The sequence below is a fragment of the Vespa mandarinia genome, chromosome 22 (assembly GCF_050613455.1).
Source record: "Vespa mandarinia isolate Hongniang chromosome 22, ASM5061345v1, whole genome shotgun sequence".
NCBI classification, from domain to species: domain Eukaryota; kingdom Metazoa; phylum Arthropoda; class Insecta; order Hymenoptera; family Vespidae; genus Vespa; species Vespa mandarinia.
In genome coordinates, this window is record NC_140831.1 from 104,370 (window position 1) to 129,184 (window position 24,815).

Below are 24,815 nucleotides of genomic sequence, written 5' to 3' on the forward strand. Positions count from 1 at the left end.
CAGAGATTGGCGATCGATCGACCACCGACTAATTACATAATTAACCTATCACGCGCTGCATCGCTCGGATCAACTACGTGACAAGTGCAACAAGTTTGCAATCAAATTTTTTAACCCATCATATATCGGCCTATTGTCGGAAATAAGAATAAAAATATTATTAAATGAAAGCTATGCGTATTAATAGAATTACTTTATCATCGTGTCGTCTTTCATGATTTTATGTCTAATGAAATTACTATGCCAGGAATATTAGGGCTAAATACGTACGAATGACTGTTTCAAAGTTGCTCAATGTGCTACGTAACGACACAGTCTATTAGTCGTTAGTACTTTATCTAGGTTGTCCCGAGAAGACACACTCACCGATATTCTTTATCTAATGACGAAGAACGAAATGAATCATTGAAATACTTTCTAACGAAAAACCGTAACGAGACAAATAATACTGGCGGACTTTTGTCTTTATTCATCGTTTCTTCGAACGAGACTTTGATTTATCAAAATGTGATAATGGAGTAAACCCAAACTCGCTATCGACGTTCACTCGCAAGAATTAAAATTAATATTATATCTTGACAATTTTCGATTCGATCTTTTTTCATCTTTACGTACGGCTCGAGAAAATGAGTTCGCGCTAATACTTTTGCCAAACCTAAAGTCCTTAAGAGAAACGGATTAATAGTATGCAAACTATAGGAGAGAAGAGATCTCGCCGAGAGTATTTAACGCCTACGAGCTAAGGTACGAATAGCTTTGTACGTGCGCGCGTGCGCATGCATGATGCACGTGGAAGAAGCTTCGGGCGAGTACCGTTGTTCCCCTCTGTTATGTGGAAGCTTATGGCGCGCGCGCACCACACATACACGCGTCTTCTAAGCTCATTCATAACTTCCTCAAAAGCGAAGAACGATGAACGCAACACGCGTTCGAGGCGGACACAATGGGCCTCTTTTGTTTCCAGCTGAATCGACGTTTGCTTTTCTTTTTCTTCTCTCGCGCTATAGGGCGCTTACCCCACTAAGTTCCTCGGGGGCGGCGGCGGCTTAATCAACGCCATGAATTGCGACGGCCTCGGGGGCGTCTATTTCTTTTTATATAAAATAAAAAAGAAAAAGAAAGATAATACAATAAAAGTATTGAAAAACGATCTGGTCCTTTAACGGGCAACCAGAATCTTTAGGCAAGACTTGGTTTTATCTAATATCCAAGATGATACGAGGCCACCCATTACAGCTTTCCTACGAATCGAAAAAATACACTTATCGAAAAGAGGGAGAGAGGAGTTCGTCTTAGCTCGGTAATATCGAGGGAATGGTCATCGTTATCGGTCGACAACATCAAAACTGATAAGCTTATAATAGCGTATACAATGTATTACACATCGTTTGTTACGTTATTGCCTCGACCGTGTGTGTATTCATTTTAAAGAATATATAGTTATAACGTCCGAAAATTACGTACCAATTACGTACTTCTTGTACATATCCTGCATATATCTCTATTTTTGTTAAGCGAAAGATACTATTTCGGGTGATTCGATAATCGAGAAACCATGGCTTAGTGGTTACCTCGGGTATTTGGCGCTGTTTCATCTCAAAGCGCACGAACGCGCTCAACGCGTCAGTTATTATACAAGAATCGTGGGCAGATCGTTCTTCGTGGTTGCAAAATTAAGATATGCCAGTGTTAGAAATAAAATTTTATCGAGCCCTCGCGTGTAAGCCTTCAAAGTTACTTATTCGTATATAGCTTTTAACAGAGTCTATTTTTAACAGCCCTGTAGAAATAAAAAGCTTACCTCATTAACCACTGGCATTACCAATTTCGAAATCGTTTTCCATCGTTCAATTTGCGGAGAATCTCTTTCATAAAAGGGTTTTCTCGCAGAACTATAAGGGCAACTATAAGTCGCACGGAGATGCTCGTTTTTAACGCGTAACTAACCACTCGACCGATCTCCTTTCGTTATATTCCGCTTGGAATAAGATACGACTCGGAATATTCATGGGTGAATATCCCCGCGTTAAATCTCCGTGAATCTCCGTAAATCTCGTGCGCCGTTTGAATTGCCACGGAAGCAAGTAGCGCGAATCGCGAATTGGATTTGATTTCGATCGCGTCCGTGGTCCGGACATTTCTCATTCGAATCGAAGAACATTACATAGGGAGGAGTTGGATCATCGATATTCGTCGATAACGTATAGCTCGCACCTGCCTACGTGTAAGTAAATGTCACGATTCCCACGTGGAACGTCCAATTTTCATTCGCACGTAAATTGGGAACACGCTCGACTGCCGGTTAATTAATAGCGACCAAAATGCATCTCCCTGGCGTCGTGAGAAATCTCACTCTCGCGGCGTCGTCGTCGTCGTCGTCGTCGTCGTCGTCGTCGTCGTCGTCGTCGTCGTCGTCGTCGTCGTCGTACGTACACCATCTGTCCGGGAGAAAAGAGGATAGAAGGAGAAAAGCGAGTAGCGGCTATAGGTCATAATTCAAAGCGACCTGGCAATTGTCTATTCCGAGGCGAAAAGATATTGGCGATAGCGCCGGTAGTCCTACGACCAAAAATATATTGCCGGGCTATGCAAAACCATTGGCTTTCTCTATTATTATCGTTATAAATAAAGACATTGCGGAGGCATAGAGCGGGATAGGTACCGTCCGCGAAAATAATCGATGACTTTCACGGTAAATGTCACCGCCGATCAACGGACTACCTCCTCCTCCTCTTACCCCGGCGTTGCGTAGGTTGCCTTTACTATATGAAGGAAAAGAATCGATATCGATTTACTAGGATAGAGGAACTAAGATAAAATTTGTTAGATGGTATTTCTGATTTCTATTAAAGCGCCTAAAGATCATCGAAAAGAAAATCTTTCGCCTCGTTCGGCGTTATTCGTCATTACGATTGTCGCGCATGATTTAGTTATAGATACGTAGACTGCCCACGTAATAGGTAAATGTTAATCAAGCAATGGACTTTTTCGATAAGATTACGAAGATAAATGTTCTTTTTTTTTCGCATAAACAATGCACAAGACGGAGTGTCCGATAAAACGATGCGATAGTACGCTATCTCGCATAATAACCTATGAGGTAACGCGCGTATTATTATGTACACGATAAATAGTCATATGCTTCCAAGTTCATAAAATGGTAGGTCGCAAACATTAGGTTGAACTCGACTCGATAGATAAATGCCAGTAAAATGCCGTTAACCAGGACGACGGTCGAAAGTTGGAGAGAACGTGGTAAGCTCGGACAGAAATACGAACGTTGCTTTGAGCTAACGTACATATATATATGCATAAACTGCTATAGGTAGGATTTTTGCAATAAAACTTTTAATACCGTTCCGGCCGACGTTTCAACGCGCTCGAATTAAAACTACTTACTTACAGAAAAAGTTTTAGCGGCCAAGTTTTTCGATGAAACTCTTTAAAAACGACGAAGAGGTAGAACGCGCCAGGATTAGAAAAACAACAAGACGGGTCTCCTTCCGAACCCAAATCTCTAGTCTAAATATAGATAAAGTTTTGTTCGAAATTTCATCAGGATCGTTATATTATAGACTTTCAGAGTATTTCCAAAAAATATTAATACCTTAAAACAAGAGTTATATTATTCCACGTTAATATTCAGACAAATCAATAACAATGATAATAATCGTTATGTAAGGCAACGAGACAAGATTCTGTACGGATTGTGGCCCACCCTTGTAAAAGAGTGAACGGGAACGTTGTGGGACGCGTTTCCGAGGCCTACGCGATATCTATGAGCAAAATCGTGCACGCGAGGGAGAGGGAGAGAGAGAGAGAGAGAGAGAGAGAGAGAGACTCGTCGTGTAATTTCGTGCATTATTAGCATAGAGAGCACGAGAGTGTAGGTGGAAATGTTCCCATTGGATATTTCCCGTAGAATAGACGGTACACGCACGAGGTACGTGCACCTACGCACTTTCCGAAGGATCCAGAAACGATCCTGGAACGTTTCGATGAAAGGGAAAGAGAGATGGCTACCACCACCTCTGTCCATGTAGTAATGACTAGTAATAAACGGGCGTGAGAGCAAACGGTCCGTTCATTAGCGTTAATTGTCCTCGAGATAAGGCCGATTTTCGAGGGAAAACCATGGCGTTCGATCGGATGGATGCGTTTCCAGAGAAATATTTGCCTGTCATGTCGCTCGTCCCCTTTTTGCCTTACGAAGAGACTAAAATCAAGTTTTAAAACAAAGCTAAAACAAAAGTATGAGTATCGTTTAACGGGGATAACTCTATTGACTTTACGATAAACTCATTGATATCGTATAATAATGATTTGGAAAACTCGTTTGCCAAAAGAAAATGTATTATTACGTTTCGTTAATAAAGCCAGGGGACAAAGGCAGGAGATTTTTTTTAGATAAATGTATTCGCAAAAAAGGAGAAACAATCGGCGGAAGCCGATTCGCAGCGATAATTGAACTCCAAAGTCGAGCCCGAAAGCATGAAAGAGCTTTTATTGCTTTTATTTCTTTTTTTTGTTTTTTCGTTTTTTTGTTTTTTTGTTTTTTTTTTGCCGCGGACAAGAGGCAGCAACGTGCGCATACACACCGTCGTCGCCGGCATTGTATGCCATCGGTCAGTTTGAGAAAAGTTTGACAGCTGGCCGAGAGATGAGGACAGTGGATTTCTCTCTCTTCTTCCCAAACAAAGACTCTGATTTTAGCAGAAAATAAAAGCAAATTACATCAGCTGCATCGGGACTCTCCTTCCTCTCTTCTTTTTCTCCTTCTTCAGGCTTCTCCCACTACGTCCTACGTTTCTTCGAAATCCAACCTTCTCTCGTCCTTTCATTCCTTCGAGGAATTCCACAACGTCCTTTTCAACGTTCTCGCTGGCTATAACCTATGGGTGGTAACGATAGGTACGGCTACCGGACAACCGGATGGAAGGGAAAAACGAGACGCGAGAGAGCGACTTGAATTCCACGAGGCACGCACAAGTATCGTGCTTTAACATCAACCTTCCTCCTTTCTTTTCTCTTGGATTCTCCGTTTCTCGCGTATCGTGGAGTCTATCGGCGTTCTATCGCTTGGCCACCGTCAACGATTCGAGAAATTCCAAAGGGCGAAAGGGAAAGAAGGATATGACGACGGCGGCGGCGGCGGCGGCGATGACGACGAAGAAGAAACTCTCTATTAAAGCACTTGTCTAGATTTATTTTTTCTTACTTATATCGAAGATAGAGAAAATAACTCGAACGAGTGTGTCACGAGGATCGACCATCCAGATTACTAAATGAACAACCTTGTCTCGTCCGTCACGTGCAATTAGATTCGGTACGCGTGATTCAAAGTTGAGTTAGGTCGTCCTCGCGAGGAGAAGATATGGTAATGTAGTTTAGCCCGTTACCTTGGGGCTCTTGTCTTCCTCAAGAGAAACGGTAATGCCAGTAACAACGTGACGCGCGGATATCTCCCAAAAGTTATGAACATCATTGAGAGAGCGTCGAGAACCAACGTCCATTCTGAATATGCATGAAGTTTTCTGAATAATGCGGAGAACGTAGAGAACTCGAACGTTAATCCACGTTGGACGCGGTACACTTCTCGAGAGCAATCAACGATCTTTGTCACCATCATCCACGACCGGACTCTTCTCTTCTCCTCCTATGCCATAGAGAGAGCTATTCGTCTTTGTAAAGGTAGAGCTGCACCACTTATGGTAATATTTCGTGCATCGTGCGACAGCATGCATAATGCAGCCTCGAGACTCCTCCGAAATTTATGCTCCGAATAACAGACCGACTAGCGTAACTCGTGCTCGTGAGAGAGAGAGAGAGAGAGCGAGAGAGAGAGCGAGAGAGAGAGAGAGAGAGAGAGAGAAGGGAAAACGGTCAACTTCTGTATCCTATGCAGTTCCTACGAGAAACATCTGCTACGAACTTGAAACAGCGACTATTATCCTCGCTCGTCGTGTAAACCATTCTGGATTTCATGAACATCGAAGAGTGTTTGGAGCGTCATCCAAGTGGCAACTGTCTTTAGAGATTCTTGAAAATGGTGTTACCGGCGCTGTCTAACATTTCGACAGAATACTTTACTACTAAAGTGGTACTTGAGAGACAGACAGAGAGAGAGAAAGAGAGAGCTAAAGACAATTTTTATCTCGTAACGCAACGGACAATCGATAGTACCATATTACACACGCACACACCCACTCCATATGTATATATATATATATATATATATATATATCTTCTTTTTTTCATATTATATACAAATACCTCGACGAATAAACATCCTACTTTGATAACAAACGGATTAAAAATCATTACGCGTAACGAAAGAGCGAAGCTCACAGGTTTCTCTTGTCTTACGCACGCACGCACGCACGCATGCAAGCAGGGTTGCGAAGCCAAGGGGTAACTTACCCCTTCGTAAGATTCACTTACGCGCAACAATTTACGTAACTCTTTGAATACGATACTTTTGTGTTCCATCCTTTTAAATACAATTACTAAGTACAATTACGGAAAAGATAGAAATAAAACTAAAGGAAAAAAAGAAAGAAAAAAAGATGAAATAAAAAGGAGCAAGCTCCGCTTTCAAGGAAGATGAACTAAAGCGTATCCTAACCTCGGCTTGCCATTGAAGAAAGGGTTCACTCACCGTTGCCGAGATGTGCAGTGTATTCCGAGTAAGCCTGACTCCTCTTGGCAGACGTTAAAATCCAGCTGTATACGCGTCTCCGTCTTTCTCTATCCGTATCCTTCTATCCTTGTCCGCTTGCTTCCACAGTCCGTAAAGAGAAAGAGAGAGAGAGAGAGAGGGAATGAAAAACGTACAATGTGTGCCGGCCGACCAGACGAGTACACGCGCGCGCGCGCGCGCGCGCGAGCGAGCGAGCGAATGAAAGAAAGAGAGAGAGAGACACGTAGTCTCCCACGAGAAACTGTAGGACGTAAAAAAAAAAGGGGGGAAAGAAAATAAAGTAAATTGCCACGACGTTACGACGCCGCGATGTCGATGAACGCGAACGACGGGCTACACGATCGACGACGACGACAACGACGACGACGACGGCTGCTGTTGCCGACTACCACACCGTTCTACTGGCGCTACCGCCAATCTACTGCTGCAACGATCGGCGGAGGCGCTGCCCGCGTACTGTGCCGAAGAACCAAACCAGTATGGCGCCCAGCAGCCTTTTCTCCTTCGTCCCAACCTCACCTTCCCCCTCTATCGGACGCCCGGCCGGACTCCCCGCTGCCCGCAACCCTCAGCCCCATGGCCCCGACCGATCCCACTTTGCGCCCTCTACGAGCGCACCCAACGAAGCTCTTTCTATCTTTCTCTCCGGCGTATGTACGTGTTTGCTCTTCGTTCAACGCGCATACCAAGGAGTCTATCACTTTTTTCTTTCTCTCCCTCCCTCGCTAACCCATACAGCGAGTCTTTTTCTCTTTCTCAAGCTCCTTCTATATTATAACGCTGCCGAGTGTTACCACCGTATATTCTTGTCCTTCTTCCGCTCTCCCTTCTGCTACCTTTCTCTTCCTCTGTCTTATGTTGCACGAAAGATGCGGCTTCGCTCGTCCATCTCTCTCTCTCTCTCTCTCTCTCTCTCTCTCTCTCTCTCTCTCTCTCTCTCTCTCTCTCTCTCTCTCTATCTCTCTGTCGGGCTTGCACGGAACGACGTAGCACCCATCCTTGTCTGGCCTAACATAATACTGTCTCATTTCTCAGGGGTTATCCGCCCTTGTCGTATTCCGCCGATCTTTCGACTCTCCGCGCATGCATCACTCCCCTCCAGGATACGCATCGTCTTAGAACAATACGATCAACGTATCTCTTTTTATTATTCCATCTTTGTCGCTTATACCGGTTACCACCTCCCTCGCTCTCTCTCTCTCTCTTTCTCTATCGCTTCGCTCTCCAACGAACCATTGCATCTGCTTTTTTCATCGCGAGCGCGCGTAGGAGCCACGAGTTCTGTTTTCTCTCTCTCTCTCTCTCTCTCTCTCTCTCTCTCTCTCTCTCTCTCTCTCTCTCTTCGTCCTCTCCGACGGCGTCGAGAAACGTCTTTGTTCTCGTTTGATGGCTGTGCGCTTACATCGCAAAATAGCTCGGCAGTTTTCTACCCAGCCGGCGACGTAGACGTTAAATCGGCGAAAACTTTACGACAACGACGTAAAGTTCTTTCTCTCTCTCTCTCTCTTTCTCTCTCTTGTTGGGTTAAGAGCAAAAAGAAGATAGACCGTGGTTTTCGCGAGTTTGGTCGCGACACCGGCCCCAACAGCTCTTCCGTGTGTGCGTGATCCATAGGCGCGTGTTTGCTCCCCTCTTTTCATCTCAGTTCGAAGGGCTGTGTGCTCGCTCGGTTCGTGAGCGTGAACGAAACACCGAATGAAAATTATAAATCGATCGTCGTTAATAACTCTTTGGACGGTGACGCGCGTGGTCGGAAAAAGAGTGCTCCTTGTTATTTTGTTTTTCACGGAAACAAATTGCTACCCTTTCTGTACAAGACCGCTAGCGTTCCGTCGCTTTGCTATTTCACTTTTTGTCGTAAAGGAAAATTATTAGTCGGGCAAGGAAGGTACGAAGGTCGCGTGCATTCTTGCGATTACCGACAATTGCACGAATTGGAATATTAGGAACGATCGTTCACCAACGAAAAGTTTCTACATAATTAGCTACGAGGAGAAACGAAAAGAAAGGGACACATCTTTTCTACGTTATTGCTTTCGTTATATAAAATAAGCAAAAAAGAAAAAAGAAAAAAGAAAAAAGAAAAAAAAAAAAAGAAGAAAAAAACGCAGTTTTAGCAAACGAACGGAGTTGCTATGCTAAAAGTAGCTTCCGGAGCTGCGATCAATTTTGCTTCGTTCGTTTTCCTAACAATCTTCTATATATGCATTTTTATTTCGATCGTTCCCGAGGCTTTATCCGCTTACATTGCGGTCGGCTTTCGATCCGTCTTAAATAACGTAGACGCCTCGTTATCGTTTAATCATTTCGATAGAAATTCTCATAAGGGACATTTCAAAGATTTAGCCAAAGTGATAGGCGAACGTACGATCGATCGACCTACCGTCGTTCGTTCGAAGGAAGAAAGTGCTACTTTAGATATTCACCTTACGTTAATCCCATCGTTAGCTATCATTAATGGATACTTATTAGTTCGTTAGGAGAACGTTAATCGTCGATCACGGCCGATGATAAGATCGAGCGTTTTAAATTGCGATTAAGTTTATCTATTTTTATCGATTTTTCCTAACGAAATATCTATCTACACCCGGCTCTACTCAAGTTCGAATCTCATTTTTTCACGTACGTAAGATTTTTGTCCGAAACGTAACATTTTTTTTTCTAAGAGTCGTTGCATCGGCAGATAGTTGCGCGCGGTTGCGATATAACATCTCGTTATGAGAAGAATTCGAAATCGGAGTTAATAGAAAGAAACGGAGGCGAGAGGTAAAAAAGAGAGGGCTATACGCAGAAAGGGGATAGAGGCCGACTCGTTTGCGTGGTTCGCTCCCTTTTCATCTCCATGGTTGCGGACCTTCAGTGATACTCAACCTTGACAGATATATCTGCCCTCGAATAATTGCGTCGAATTCTTCCTGATCGAAGTGTAATCTTCGATCGCTTCGACAATGATCTTCGATAAATAGAACGATAGCCAACGAAGTTTCGAATCTATAAAGTTCAGTCTATGTCGGCTAACGGCCGAATTACCTTTCAACGAGATCACGTACTTACGTACTTGCATATGATTCATCGTATGTACGTACTGCACTCGTACCGACTGATACGAATTCTAAGAGAACGAAACTAACGAACGTCTATGGATTCTTAATTAGAGTAACGGAATTATTCCCGAGGAATGTCTGCGCGTCTATATACGTCTATATATTCTATATGTCTGTTCGAACTAATTTTATTTCCTCGAACGTCGATTCTCATGACGTTCTTCCCTCCTCGTTTCTAGTACCATCGAAACGTTGTTTCTGCTACGTCGCGGAATTCAGAGGCGGCAGAGGCAAGACAAAGAGAGAGAGAGAGAGAGAGAGAGAGAGAAAGAGAGAGAGCGGGAGGAACTTTACGGTACGCGATCGCGTAAAAACGTCCATTCAGTACTTTTTTTGCACGTATCGAAGAAGCAAACTGTACGCGTCCTTTGTTCTTTAGGAAGAAATTCGTTCGCTCTATATCGCCAACTTCCCCTTTCTATAGAACCATATTACTCTCCCTACTGTTCCGGCCTAAATCTTTTCCCCTCTATTTCCTTCTGCTACCGTTTCTTCTACAATGTTTCTCTCTCTCTCTCTCTCTCTCTCTCTCTCTCTCTCTCTCTCTCTCTCTGCAAGCTCGGTCGATCGTTTAAAGAAAACAAAGAAAGAAATATAGAGCAGCGAAGAAGACGTATCGTATCTGGAAATATTTTTCTGAAATTTCTTTCCTTAAAGAAAACTTTCTATAGGCGCTACCAGAGCAGCTTCCAACTGGAATGAATTTCGTTCTCGTTGAATTCGTTTTGCCTTAAGCGTTTGCATTTTGGATAAAACTCGCGAGAAAAAAAAATGATCGAAAGTAATCTTAGGCGATGAGAAAACTACTAGGAGGAAGCTAGCCGATGGTAGGGAGAGAGAGCATACTAGCTACGACGGCATGGTAGCTTCTTTACGATTTCGCAAACGGAGAGTGCATTTCGCTGGGAATAGAAAAAAAGTCCTTTCTCGCTGATATTTCCCGGACGAACGAATCTCAGGTGCCACGTTTTGAGAAAACTCAATTTCTTTCCTTTGCGAGAAAAATGGAAACGGTATCGAAATGATTTTTTATTTTGCTTTTTCTCGAGACTCTGTCCTTATGTCTTTTTTTGCGATACTACAGATGCGATACTACTGATTTGAATTGTATGGATAACGCGAACGTCTTTAACGTTTCAAACGGAAAGAATTTCGATAATTTAATTGAAAATGATCGATGACGCTCGAGGAAGGTTTGCCATGGTATGAAGCTTTTCTCCGTCTTCCGTTGGCATCGCGATGCGGACATTCTCTCTAACTGGCAAAAAATTTAATTAGCTTCCTACCTACCTACCATCCCGCGTTAGAATACCGCGGAGAAAACAATAAGTAAGTTTCCCTCGGTGCATACAATGTATAACATTATCAGAGAGTTTTACGATATTCAACGATGCGCGAAAGAAAAATTAATTATCCGACCCTTTTCGTAGGACGAGCTCCAATGACGAGTTCTTTTGTCACTGTCCGAACTGTCTTTAAATATTCTTTTACGTTTATTTCCACCTTCGAAAAAATCGCTAATAAACTTTTTCGACCGGACCGGAATCGTAATTAATCATTGCTCCTTAATTTAACGGATAAACGATTAGAAATTCGTTGCCGTTGCGAAGGAGAATCATCGGTTCAATTTCGAACGGGTTTCCCGAGGAAGGAGACACGCCCATGACAAACGACGAATTTCAATTTCGTTCGTCCGGACTGGCCGACAATTAAAGAAGATGCGTAGGTAGAGACGCGAGAACTAATCATCCTCACCATCGCTCACCAACCAGACCATATCGAGCCATATATGCCCTCCACCTATCCTAATATATTTCTTTTCTAATCTAATTGATAACGATGGATAAAAAAAATTGTATCGTATCGTTAAAATAGATCGAACTTACGAAACGCATTACATAGAAAAAATTCATGTAACGCGAAAGTGGAAGGATAATGAAAAAAAAAAAAAAATTCGCAATAAAAGAATCGCAATAGATTAAACTAGATATATAAAGATATGCCTCCGTAGGAATGGCCGGTATTATTGAATACATCAAAGGGAAATAGGCTCTTCTTGAGAGTGGTTTCGATCGACCTAATTTTCCGACCTAAAGGAGCTTTACGTTGGCTTTTATTTAACCATTCCCAACGATCTCTCGAACCTAACGAACCGTGTATCGACGACGAGTTCAAGTATGAGAGTTCAAATCGATATCCATTAATCAACGTATCGTTAACTACGATCCTTTCTGCGACAAATTTCATTGTCTTTCTGCGCGTTCCTAAATAAGAAAGGTGTCAAAGAGAATACATAAATCGTATAATTCTCGTGTACGTCGAAGGGAGAAAACGACGTAATAACCAATAGACGCGTCGTACGTCTGCGCCATCAAAGAAACTCTTTTCTATCCCGTTTCTTTCGTTGTCTCGTTTTCTTCGCTCGTTCTTCAAGCGACATTCAAGGAAAAAGGAGCCCAGCGAAAAAGCATATCTCTTCGATTCTATTATAATCCGTAAATAAACGTACTGATGTTCGTGCATTTATTTAAACGCGAGGAATACTTTTCTCCCACGCTGACCAATAACAACGTTTCTCTCTTTCCGCGTAAACTCCGCGATTTCAAGTACTCGTATATAATATTTATTTAAAGATTTCACGGATAAACACGCTTTCGAGATACGAGACAAACTTAACAAGACAGGCGAAACTATATGACGATATAAACGGAGATTTATTTTTCAAGGAGGAGGGGAGGAGGCGCGCGCGAGCCATCATCTCGAGTGAGATGATTCACCGACGATCTTGAAGAAGTTGCGTACATCGACGCATTTATCTCGCTAACTCTGTACATATAACAATTTATTGGGCGAATTTATCGGATAGTTTTAAAGCTATCTTCGATATGGTCTATTATTTTGGCACGAGTTCTCCAAATAGAAGAGGGCCCTATCGCGATATCTACCTGAAATCCAAACATCGACGGTCCTTTGCCAACTAGGGACACGGACTACGTACGCCGAGGACGCGCAAGATTCACGTCTCGGCTGACTAATCTTGGTCCAGGGCCAACCTGCGCCAACCGTAGAGCCGCCTGTGCGTTCCGCGTGCGTTCGTACGTGAACGGACTCGCGACCCTCTTAAAGTTATTTATATCGGAATACGTTCGAGCCCTGTTCGAGATACCAAAGGAACTAACGAACACGAACGTTCGAACGCGTTGGTATGGACCGAGTATGGATCGAGTATGGACCGAGGATAACCAAAGCGAGTGTACACTCGCGATACGAAATAATACGTTTGCGAAAAATAAATTAATTTCAGAGAAACGGTGCTATTGAAAGAAGCTTACGCGCGCGCGCGCGCGCTCTCTCTTTCTCTCTCTCTCTCTCTCTCTCTCTCTCTCTCTCTCTCTCTCTCTCTCTCTCTCTCTCTTTTCTAAGAACGCAAATTGGTATTAAGATGGCGAAACGCGATTCGCCAATGGTTCACAAGTGCCGCGCGAAATGGGAATTAACGATTGTTGCGATTAAACGGGTTAATGAACGAAGGCACGCGATATCGCCACGTTTTACTTCGGTTATTAACCCTTCTTCTAATTACAAAATAGCTTAGTCCGCTCTATCCGAAGGAAAGAATCTAAAGTAGAATCGCGTTCGATCTCGTCTTGCAAAAATTCTCGCTAGAGAAGAGGTATAGGAATGCGTTTAGTTGGAATAACGTCGATGAAGGAACGCGGACGCGCTCTCCGGATACATTAGGTCAAGTATCAGGGCGAAAAAAGGCACTCCTTGTGCATGCTTCGCGCGTAATTAAAAGAGGCTGCGCCTAGTTCCGATTGTTCGTCGTGCGCGAAGCGACGCCACAGAGGGAGGAAAAGAGAATAGAGGGAGAGAGGGAGAGAGAGAGAGAGAGAGAGAAAAGAAAGAAAAAAAGGAGGAGTACACGTAGGTATCCGCGTACGTACACGTATATTTTATTATATATATTCCCGTTGGCCATGCACGTATTACGCCATTGTTCCCCGTAATGGTTGGTCGAAGAGAGCAGGATGTCAACGCTATTACGAATGCACGCGTATCCCAAGCATGAACATAATCCCAACACACAACATTAACCCACTTTTCTTTAATCGCAAAGGCAATCTGCGATCGTTCGAGTTCAACGTCTCGTTTCGAGCTGTTAGTACTTAATTGCATTTTCCTATCCTCCCCCGTAGCCCATCTCTCTTGCCCTCCCTGCGAGCACTTTCATCTCCTTTCTCATCTTTCTTACCACCACCGCCATCACGAAATTTACGACAATAGTTATTATCTATCTCGCGACTTTACGCTCCGAATTAATCTTTGCACACGAGCTCGTACAAGATGTGCAACTTATGTTACGCGTACGTACGTTACGAGATCTTTTTTTGTCCTTCTTCCTTCTTCGACCAAGGACGATTCCCTTTGATCTCTCGGAGAAAAGTCTCGGAGAAAGATCCCGACGAGAATATTACGTACTCGCTCGCCGGCCGAACCTCGATTATCGTCGGAGATTCAAAACGTTCGATACTCGAGTCATTCTATATGCATATACAGCTCTACCTGCACATTACGTAGATATGTATGGACGCCTATAAACTTGAAGGTAAACTATCGAACTAAACGTTCTAACGCTCTGATCTCTGATCGCTAACTCGTCAACCACCAATTTCTATGCCGATTGTTTCTTCCTCGCAACGATGAATAGTTTCAACGATGAATTGGCTGCGATGCTGCTCGAGACTTTTGTCGATATTCTATTCCACTATTGCTTCGAGTTGCGAGAAAGCCCATCACAGACATATATACATATACATATACATATACATATACATATATATATATATATATATATATATATATGCGCGCGTATTAATATGTATTTGTCGATCGATTAATCGCATTAGCGTGACCAAACGATTATACCAACGATTCCCCAACTATCGGTCGTACGTACGTACATACGTTCGTAGAGTTTACGCGTCGGATAGCTGTAAGCTTAAGAGCGAGCATAAAAGGAAGACGGGACAAAGTTTGTTGGGTCGTTTTCGTTCTTGGACAAATGATCTCCCGTGGCGTTGGTACATCTAGCAAGTAAATTGTCTTCATCGGTATTCCGTGAACGGACAGTGCCGAGGGAGAGCCAATTATCCTTATTCATGCGATTCCATGCCACGGCATCTTTTGTCGCGAGATCTCGTATGCACCTGGAATGCCTCTCTTTTTCTCTCTCTCTCTCGCGCGCACGCACGAGAAGAGGCGTCGATGCTGGAAATTAGCCTGCATGAGTCACGCAGCCCCATCCTATTTTCAAGTGCGTTTACGAAATCAATTGCGTGTGTCGGTTACATCCGGCACGACCATATAGAGCTCCTAAATACCTTTTTCGCCACCTCCCGAAGCACACCTTTTCCTACCTCCTCCAGTACAGCGCGACATTCTTACCTACGACTTTTATCCGTCGTCGTTTGGTCGTCACTTGGACTTTTTCAACCATCAACGACTATTTTGACTTTTCGCTTTCTTTTCGTCTAATATTAATTTGATAAATGGCCGATCGAACGATTCATTATACGCACGTCTAAAGATAATCCTAATAAAGGAAAAAGTGTTAAACTGTGAAAGTATATGAGCCGAATATATGAGGCGGTAACGTTCGAATAATTGGATCCGTGTAGGCTAGGCGTCTTCGAGACGCCTCGAAGACGCCTGAAAGACGCCTCGGCGAGAGAGAAGGCAGCCCACTCTGCTCGATCAATTTATTTCCTCTCGCGAAGAGGCTCGCGATGATTAAACTCTGATATCGCTTTCAAACAACAACAACAACAACAACGACGACGACGACGACGACGACGACGACGACGAGAACGACGACGACAAACAAATGGAAGCTTTTGGCTGCCATTGAATTCGATTTTTGCGTCTGTGACAACAATGAAGCCACGTCGAAAGCTATGCTTTGGAAGAAAGAAAAAAAAAAGAAATCTTTTTCTTTCGTACAAGAGATTTTTCATGATAACACGCTTATCACGGTATTACTGTGTACATTTCTATGCTCGAGCGTCGGCATAAATCGTGTCGACGTTCTTAGAACGTTCTGCCACTTGAGAGCGGTCTCGTTAGATCCGAGATGTAATCCGGTATAACGTACGAGATAAGTGTCCTCCTTTTTTTCTTTTTCGAACCCGAAGAAATAGCACTTGACGATCGAGAAACCGCGTGAGGATCGTTTCAAGAACGGCTCGTTAATAGAAAAATGTCTCTTTAATATATTAGAAAAGAAAGGCATTATTAGAAAAAAAAAAAAAGAAAAGAAAAAGCATGAAAGAACGATAAAGTTTTTAATCGATTTCTTCGTAAAAAGAAAAGGAATTTTGATTCGGCTAACCAAAGCCGAAAGAGAGGCTGTTGCAAAGGAAGGCACTGCAGAGTCGACTCCCTGCGCGATCGCGACCACCCATTGCCATTTGCTACCGCTAGGAAGGAAAGCTCGCTAAAAATAGGGGCCCTGCCGACCGTATGCCCCGCTCGCAAAACCGAATGGAGAAACCAAGAAACTGCTCCTCCTGCAACAAGCGTATCGTTGCAGCAAGCGTCTTTTCTTCGAAAATGAACCTTCTTCGATATAGGTAGTACTCGTCTACGAAAGACTTCCTTCTCTTCCGTAGGAGTGTGTTTATTTATATATAACATAGGCACGCATGCACGTATAAGCATGCGGCCAATAAGCAGGAGGCACATAAAACGTAGCACACTCTCGATCGAGAGTTTAAATCGCTAGGAAAATCATTGAAATCGTCGATTTCGTGACGCAACGATCGAACGGATTTACCTAGGATGCAACAGCCGAGACTTTTCGAGTGCTATCTATCAAGACCGGATAGATATATATCTACGACGTAGGAAGGAGTTAAAGTCAATTTTTCGGCGAGTAGTAAAAGACGCGTTTATTGACGTTACGAAAATACACGTAGTCGAGTCGAGGTCGCGCCTCCAATTTGAAAACGTCCGTCCAAATTCGTAACTTTCAAATATAGGAGCAATAGTTGGAGCAACGTTTACGGCTATACGATTATTCTTCATAATTACAACTTTGATAATTGAGATATTCTAATCGATAACGAGAAGAGCGATTCGTTTGTCGTCGGATTTTCCCCTCTTCGTCGTTAGCCGAAGCATCGTTATCAGGGATTGTTTTATAAAGCGGTCATTTTCAAATACCATGCGAATAATAATACGCAAGAGTTAACGAGCCGTTCCCGTGTCGTTGTTAATGACCGCACTAATTTAGCGATTACGCGTGGATCGATCGAGAAATTCAGGCGCGATATGAAATAACCTTCTTCGATGGCACAACGGTTATTGTTTAACTAATACAGAATATGAACCATCGTTAATCAAATTACCTATTATTTTATCCGATATTCGTTCGATCGAATCGCGTCTCGTTAGAATTCTCTCTGTTCCTCTTGGATTATAAATTACGATCGCTATCGATAGGAGGAAGCGTCAAATCTTTCCCCGAGACGTCAATGAATCCTAATCGATTCTAATATTTTAACGGCGTCGCTAGCGCGTTCCCCTATTAAATTCTTGACATTTCTGCCGTTACGAATAATCCTTTATATATATTCGTATCTATTCTCGAATATATTACGAGTTATAAACTTTCCAACGTACTCGATCGAACGAGTAGCTACGGATTAAATATAGATGAATATGCATAAATATGAATTTGTCCGTATGCGACGGCGGACTGGGTTGACGCGACGTTAAACAATGTTTCTGCGACGAAGCCAAAATGAAAGCGGTGCGAAATCCGGACTGCGCGAGTTGGTAGGCGAGGCGAGATAAATCAGGAAGAACGCGTCATCCTAATGTAATGATATCGCTCGTATCTCGGACACCTCCGGATGATATTCGATTTGAGCTTTCGCGAGCGAGAAGCTGCGAGAAGCCGAGAAGAGGTGGCCATTCACCCCGGCAGTCTCAGAATAACTGCATACCTATTTGCCCGGGGTAAAGCAGTCAGTGGTGCACACGCAAAATTATTTCCCTAGGAACCTCCCTAAAATCGCAAACGCCTAACTCGCGCTGTACGATTTTCTTAGAAATATCATCCTTTACCCTCGCGAAACGGCCAACAACTATCGCATATATCGATTAACGAGGAGTCATTATTATATAGGAGAATACGATCGTAAAACTTGCTCGAGGCATCATAGCTTTTCCGTAACATATATGTGCGCGCACATACATATGTATGCGTATACATATATATACATGTATATATGTATGCATTTGAATTCGTCGAGTACTAGGATAAAGTTGCTCTACGTTAGGCATTAGAAAGGATGACACTGACAAAGTTGAAAGTCACTGTCAGTTCGAGTAGACATTATTTGTGATACATTGAAAAGGAGCGAACCAAGTCGAGACGGCGTGGAATTTCCGGGTTGCGTTTGAGCTAACGCAGCGCTCTTTTCGAAAAAGCTTTCGACCGAAAGCGACTTGTCGTCGAAGATAGCACGACGAAAAGCACCTGGGATATTTTTATCGGGGACCGCTTAGAATACGTCGAAAGTTATAGAACCGAGTCTTAGCAAAGCAGATAAAAAAAGATATCAGAATGCTTCGAAAAGCTTAAAGTTGAGAGACTCTGTGAAAGGGACACGAATATGGTAAGCTTCTCCGATAACACTCGCGACTAACAACGCGTGGATATAGATCGTACGGATCTAACCTTCGATTTGGAAACGTCAAGAATTGGAAACGTGAATGGTGCCAATTTTTTTTTTATCATTCGATTTCTACCATATTCTTTCGACCTCATCGATCATTCGTCTTATTTCTAATTCGAAGAAGGTTATTATTTTTTCTTCGACCATCTATTATAGCAACTGTCTGTCTAGATACATGCAAGCATACGTGTATCAAGGATCTTTAAAAGTGATGCAGCTGTCGGTTCTTTGTCGCATAAGGTCGTCGATTATCGTGCACGCAAGAATTATGTCGAGCGTTACTTGCCCTGGAAGATCGCTGACGTCGCGCTTTCGTGGAAGTTATTTTCAAGACAAGAGGCTTGGCACTATCGAGTGCTATACGCGAAACACATTCAACAGTGGAAAGAAGAAAAAGAAGATATGACATTTCATCGTAACCACTGCATTTTTTAAAGAACTTTTTCTCTCTCTCTCTCTCTCTCTCTCTCTCTCTCTCTCTGATTGAGAAGCAGTATTCTGGAAAAATTAATCCGGTGAAACATCGAATCTCTCTTTGCTTATCTTCTTCATCCCTTTCCATTTTTCAATAATAATTCTTTCGAGGGCATTGCTCTTCTTATTTATCAAAGATTCTCCACGCGACCCAATTTTGAAGACGGCTTCAAAATCTTCTCGAGAAAACATATTTTAGGGCATATTATGTGAAAACGGGCATTAATGAAAACAATTAAAATTCTCTTTCAAGATCGGTTCTTCGATTTCACCTTTAATACAGCGTTCCATTTCTTCCCTTCGAATGGCGAACACAACTTGAGAAATACGAAACTCTCGTGGTTTCTACTTGCAAAGTTTCATTCGGCCTCGTCTTGCGTCGTGGAAAGTTCGAAGGCTTCCATCTCTCTCTCTCTTTCTCTCTCTCTCTCTCTCTCTCTCTCTCTCTCTCTCTCGCTCTCGCGGACTCCTCTCGTTCGCCTCGACGAGATTCTTAAACGTTTGCGTCCGTCGCACGGAATACTAAGGGCCGCCGCATCCGCCGCACTTCCCTTTAGATTCTCGCACATTCATTCGGTAGCTTTGTGCATTGCACGCGCACTGCCGCGGCTTTATCTTTCCCTTCTCCATCGTTCCTAACAGGCAGTCTTTCTCTCTCTCTCTCTCTCTCTAACGTGCTGCTTCGTGATTATCGTCTCCGTCTCTCGAATCTTCTCCTTCTTCTTTAGCATCTTCCTTCGCGATAAGGGAAATTTCTTTCGTAAGAAAGCTGCCAGAGGAATAGATATTTATAGCGCTTGAAGCGAAAATTAGGATAGAAAGGATGTCAAACTCGATCGATGTCGAGTCGTGGCATCGCGCAACCTAAATACGTATATATAGTGATTATAAACGGAGAATTTTTTTATACGACCATGCATCGACCCAACAGACAGATATACTCTTTTAAATTCCGTAGGTGCTTTTATCTCTTATCGATATAATCTCTTTCTATGTCATTCTCAAATATTCGGGAACGAGTACATGAGCACGTACGTGCATAGACGTTTAACAAGATGTTTTATATATCACGCGTAAAACCAGCATATTTGTCCAACCAGAGGTAATAATGGAGGTAATCGGAGTTACGTTTCATCCACCTTAGCACTTACGCGTGCTTATATATCAAAGAATATACAGTCGAGTGTGCAGATCTAACGTTCTATACGTGGTGATTTAGAAAGGAACAAATAGATGCGATAAAATTCGAAGAGAATACCTCGATCGACATAAGGGAAAATCCCGGCATCTCCATCTCCGAAAAAATCTTCTATTATTGGATCGGGATAGTACCTAATAATAATATAGGATCTTACGTCGATGACATCTTACGTTTCAAGAATCACTTTTTTAAGATATACCTTACGTCGTATATATCCCTTCTTTGATCCCTTTTTTCTTTTACTTTTTAGCAAAAATCGAATTACCTTTGCTCGAGTACGCCGTAATGGAGAATCCACGTCGCGGTAATTCAAAGTCATAAAATAGAATAGTAATGCACTTTTACGTTTTTCTCCTAACGGTAGAACGATGGACGTCGGCTATATTTTTTTTTTTTTTTGTTTTTTTTTTTTTTTTTTTTGTTAAAAAGAAAGAAAAAATCTACGATAAAATGCGGAAAATGTGTTTTGAAAAAAGAAGAAGGAAAATGTAGACGAGCGGAGGCTTTTAAAAAAATTGCAGGTCGAGCGCCAAGCAAATCGAATGCGTGACCATAACAAATTTAAAGGTAAACCTAGGAAAGGAACTTTTGGATCACCGTGTACATGGACGACACTCGCTGATAGATGTAACGAGACCGTTTCCCTCTCTCGTTCTCTTCGGAGTGGCAAATGTGCGTTAATTCTTGTTAACGGTTAGGAGTCGCGCTTTCATTCCGCAAGGCAAACACGTTGTGCGCGAAACGCTTTTATAGAGAGATAGAGATAGAGAGAGAGAGAGAGAGAGAGAGAGGGAGAGCGAGAGAGCTTGGCGAGAACGCCGATGTAGAAACACGAGAACGAGCGATTGGAGAGATACAGAAAAAGAAAATCCTATAAAGTAAAGAGGTTTTTTTCCTCGTTCCGTTGCACCGTCGAAGGATCCCCAAAAACGCGAAGCTTTTAGAGCTCGTTGCAGCACCAGCATTTCGTTCTTTTTCTCTTTCTTTTCCATTTATTTATTTATTTTTTCTCCCCCTTTTTTCTTCCCCAGCGTGTTTACTCCATCCACAAAGTTACATCCGGTATTTTTCGATTTTCGACGGTTAATCGAAATTTCGTTGAGAAACATCGAACATGACGTAAAGTCGATACTACTTTACTCGAAGGAAAATCTCTCGCTTTTTTGCAATAAATACTCGGCAGATATATTTTCGATGGTATCGAAAAAGTTAATGACGATATATTTATAAATAACGTTTTGTAATCATCAGACAGAGTGAGTTGTTAAGAAAATAAGGAAGAACGTAGGGAAGACGCCTTCGTTGAAAAGTTGCACGGCTAGAAAAATCTAAGGTAGTAGAATGGGTACGGTCGGATATAATCTCCTCAGACGATAATAATCGAATGCGCGGAGAAAGGAGAAATAAATATACCGTCGAACCGGGGAAATTGCTCGGCAAACGGACAATAACCGGAAATCGTTCGATTCATTCGCGGACGGGCAGTCTGCTTTTCACGGCAGGATGCTATGACCAGTTTTAAAGTCGATAATGAAACCAGCGCCCAGTCTCTTTTTCAGGAAAATCCGTTCGTGTAGAGCGCAGAAACATACCGGCTGTACACGGTATGTATATCTCTACGTATTATACCATGGTATAATGTATACCCGTGGACGTTCGCGCCGACAGCTCGTTATATGTAATTACATCGCGAGCAACGCGGTAGTTTAGTCGATGATGACCGAGGAGGAGGAGGAGGAAGAGACACGTTCACACGTTTTTCCTCAACGAAGCGACACGGTTTTTCCATTTTTCCTATCTCTTCTTTCAGGAACCATGCGTTTCCACGTACCAGAGCGCAAACCTTCATTATTTATGGTTTCTATAAATATTGGCTGAATCATTAGAGACGGTTCAGGGTTCACTGGAACAATGACGTCATTGGGTGAGACGTGGTTCAAGACAACTCGTAGCGCACTCGTCGTCGCTCAAGTGCCTTTCGTCTCTCTCACTGGTCTTAACCGGACTATCTCTCATCTTTACTTGCTTTCCCCTCGCACTCCCATCTTTTCCGACTTTTTTTTCCGTTCTTTGTCTTTGCTCCTTACGGCGTCTCCTTCGTACGTGCGAGCCCCGGCGCGATGGCTAACTCGACAAGAATGTTTATGGTTAAGCCAGATGTCTCGCGCTGGCATTGACGCATCGCCCTTTTCTCTCCTTCCCCTCCCCTCTCCCCCCCCCACTCTCTCTCTCTCTCTCTCTCTCTCTCTCTCTCTCTCTCTCTCTCTCTCTCTCTCTCTCTCCACTATCCACTTTTCGTAGTCGAAAAACCAAGGCCGCGCCGGGCTACAAAATTAAGAGAAATTAGCCTTCGTCGTGTCGGCTAAACGCGCGACGAAGAATTGTCAACGATAAGTTCGATCAGAAAGGATAGGACCTATCGACCTATTATTATAATACGCTGCGTTCGTACCTTTTGCTATACATATACGCACGCGCACGCACACACACACACACACACACACATATACATTTAATGAAAGCGCAGGTCTCTATACGGCCGGGTAATATATCCGTACTATATCCCATTATCCAATGGATGTATTAAATGGTGAAACACGTTTGCGTCCGTCTAGCGAGTAATGCGAACGGATGCCCAAAGGGGGGGACGGCTTGACAAGCATCTCGCTGTTTCTCCATTACGTCTGGAATTTGATTCGAGCTTGCAATAACATTCCGCCGGGCTGATATAAAGCTCGACTTCCCTGACAGTTCGAACCGCGACGAATATCGACGGGTTAAGACGTTCCTCTTAATTCCAATATCCGATTTAAAGATAAACTCTTTGTAATCGACCTTTCTTCCTTCCTCCAACGGAGGAGGATTATATTTTTAAGGCGTATCTTTTTCTGATATAACCTTTATCGAAGCGATCCTGTTGAAAACGTATATATGAAATAAAAAAAGAAAGAAAATTATAATGTCGGCTATTAAAAAGGGATAAAAAGTTCCTCGAGCGATACGTTCAAGCATATTCCAAGCGATAAACGGAAAAGGAAAAAGAGCAAGTCGTTGAGAAATGGCACACGATCTATAATAGATTACGGACAAATGCAGGTTTATGGAACGAACAGGTGTGACTCTCTTCGGTGAGGAAAGTAGGCGATACAGAGTTGGTAAATCAATCGCGAGATATAGCCCGTCGCACATATTTTATTCTGATGCCTTTTAAGAAGGATGACCGATTTGCATTGTCTTTTTCAATGAAGGTAGACGCGGTACGTCGTAAACATCGTCGGAAATAAGATCGACGCTTCGCTCCTATTCGTTCTATTAATATCGTACGACGAAGAGAGACCCCCGAGTCTCTTGAGGAGTCCGGAGAATCGAAAGAAAAATAATCGGCGATTTATTGAAATAACGCGCGAGATGAAAGGGGAAGAAGTTTATTAATTTTCCCGCCCCGACACCCGTTCATAACCGTTTATTATTAAAGGTAAAGGTAAAAGTCGTACGCGTCTAAAGATCATTTTTATTAAAAATTAACCTAAACGCAATGATTTTTTCTTCGATGCGTCGTCGAGAAAAAAAGGAAAAAAGGAAGAAAAACAAATGCCAAGAACGATTCGTCGTTTAATGCAACCCCATCCCCTCCCCGCCCTCTCTCTCTCTCTCTCTCTCTCTCTCTCTCTCTCTCTAAACTCTTTTAACCAAAGAAACTCCGCTAAAATCGCTACCAAGTGCGATAAAGGAGAGCAATTTTAATCGAAGATACGGATCGGATTACGGATGAGATATGGAGTCGATTGAAATAACTAATAAAGAATATCCCGAGGGATATGTCTCGAAGGAGATAAATTCTATCCATTGGGTATGGAGAAAAGCTTAGGTATATCATATTTTAAGCAAGGAAGCAATATCTACGGAGTCGAGATGCCATTCCGATTCTCGTTTGTCTGCCACTGTCCAATATCGACGGAATATTTAACGAGCTCAAGGGAGGAGCATTTTCTGCATGTCAGTCACGTGCCTGTCCAACATCCGGTCATAGCTTCCTGCCGGTGCGCGTCTCCTTCAGGATTGGCGCCTATTTTTGTATTTCTCGTTCGATCGTCGAGACGTACAAAGAAGATGTTTTCTCACGGTGAGTTCGCTACGTCGGATACATATATTCGATTTATATCAGGGTATAATAATCGTGATCGCCTTTGGTAATCCGGTTTTAATCGATTCTCGTCCCTTCCCACGCGACAAACGAGATTTTAACGTGCGTGTCCGCCGCAGAAATTCCACGACGCGAGCTAACATCGATTGGATAGATCGATTTTTACGGTCTAGCTCGATAACTTGTAATATTCGAAGAAAAAGAACAGTGATTGTTCTTCGCTTTTAAAATCTATTGAAAATTTATTGAAAAATTCGCGCGTCTACGTATTCGCGAAAGCTTTTTCAAAAGCAAAAGTCCCCCAACGTATGTAGAGAAAATATATAGGAAAGAACTGAACAGACCCTTTGTTTAATTCTTCTCTTTGGTAATTGCTGCTCCGTCATTAAGGTAAAATCGTTTATCTCGGCAGCAGCCGAGAAACAAAAAATTCACCGGCCGTCGTCTA

The 24,815-nt window shown here is 42.8% G+C and overlaps 1 protein-coding gene across 5 annotated transcripts in view; it reads right to left on the bottom strand.

Moving 5' to 3' along the window:
• LOC118442780 (uncharacterized) overlaps positions 1 to 24,815 on the bottom strand; it is a 46,662-nt gene that overhangs the window by 20,914 nt on the left and 933 nt on the right. For 2 of the 5 annotated variants that reach the window (XM_035868851.2, XM_035868850.2), the window contains exon 1: positions 6,659 to 7,189. The exons of 1 other annotated variant lie outside the window; for it this stretch is intronic. The gene's annotated coding sequence lies outside the window, so the exon portion shown is untranslated. Of the gene's footprint in view, positions 1 to 6,658; positions 7,190 to 24,815 lie in introns of those variants that run through there. 2 more of the 5 variants (XM_035868854.2, XM_035868855.2) reach the window with 2 other exon arrangements.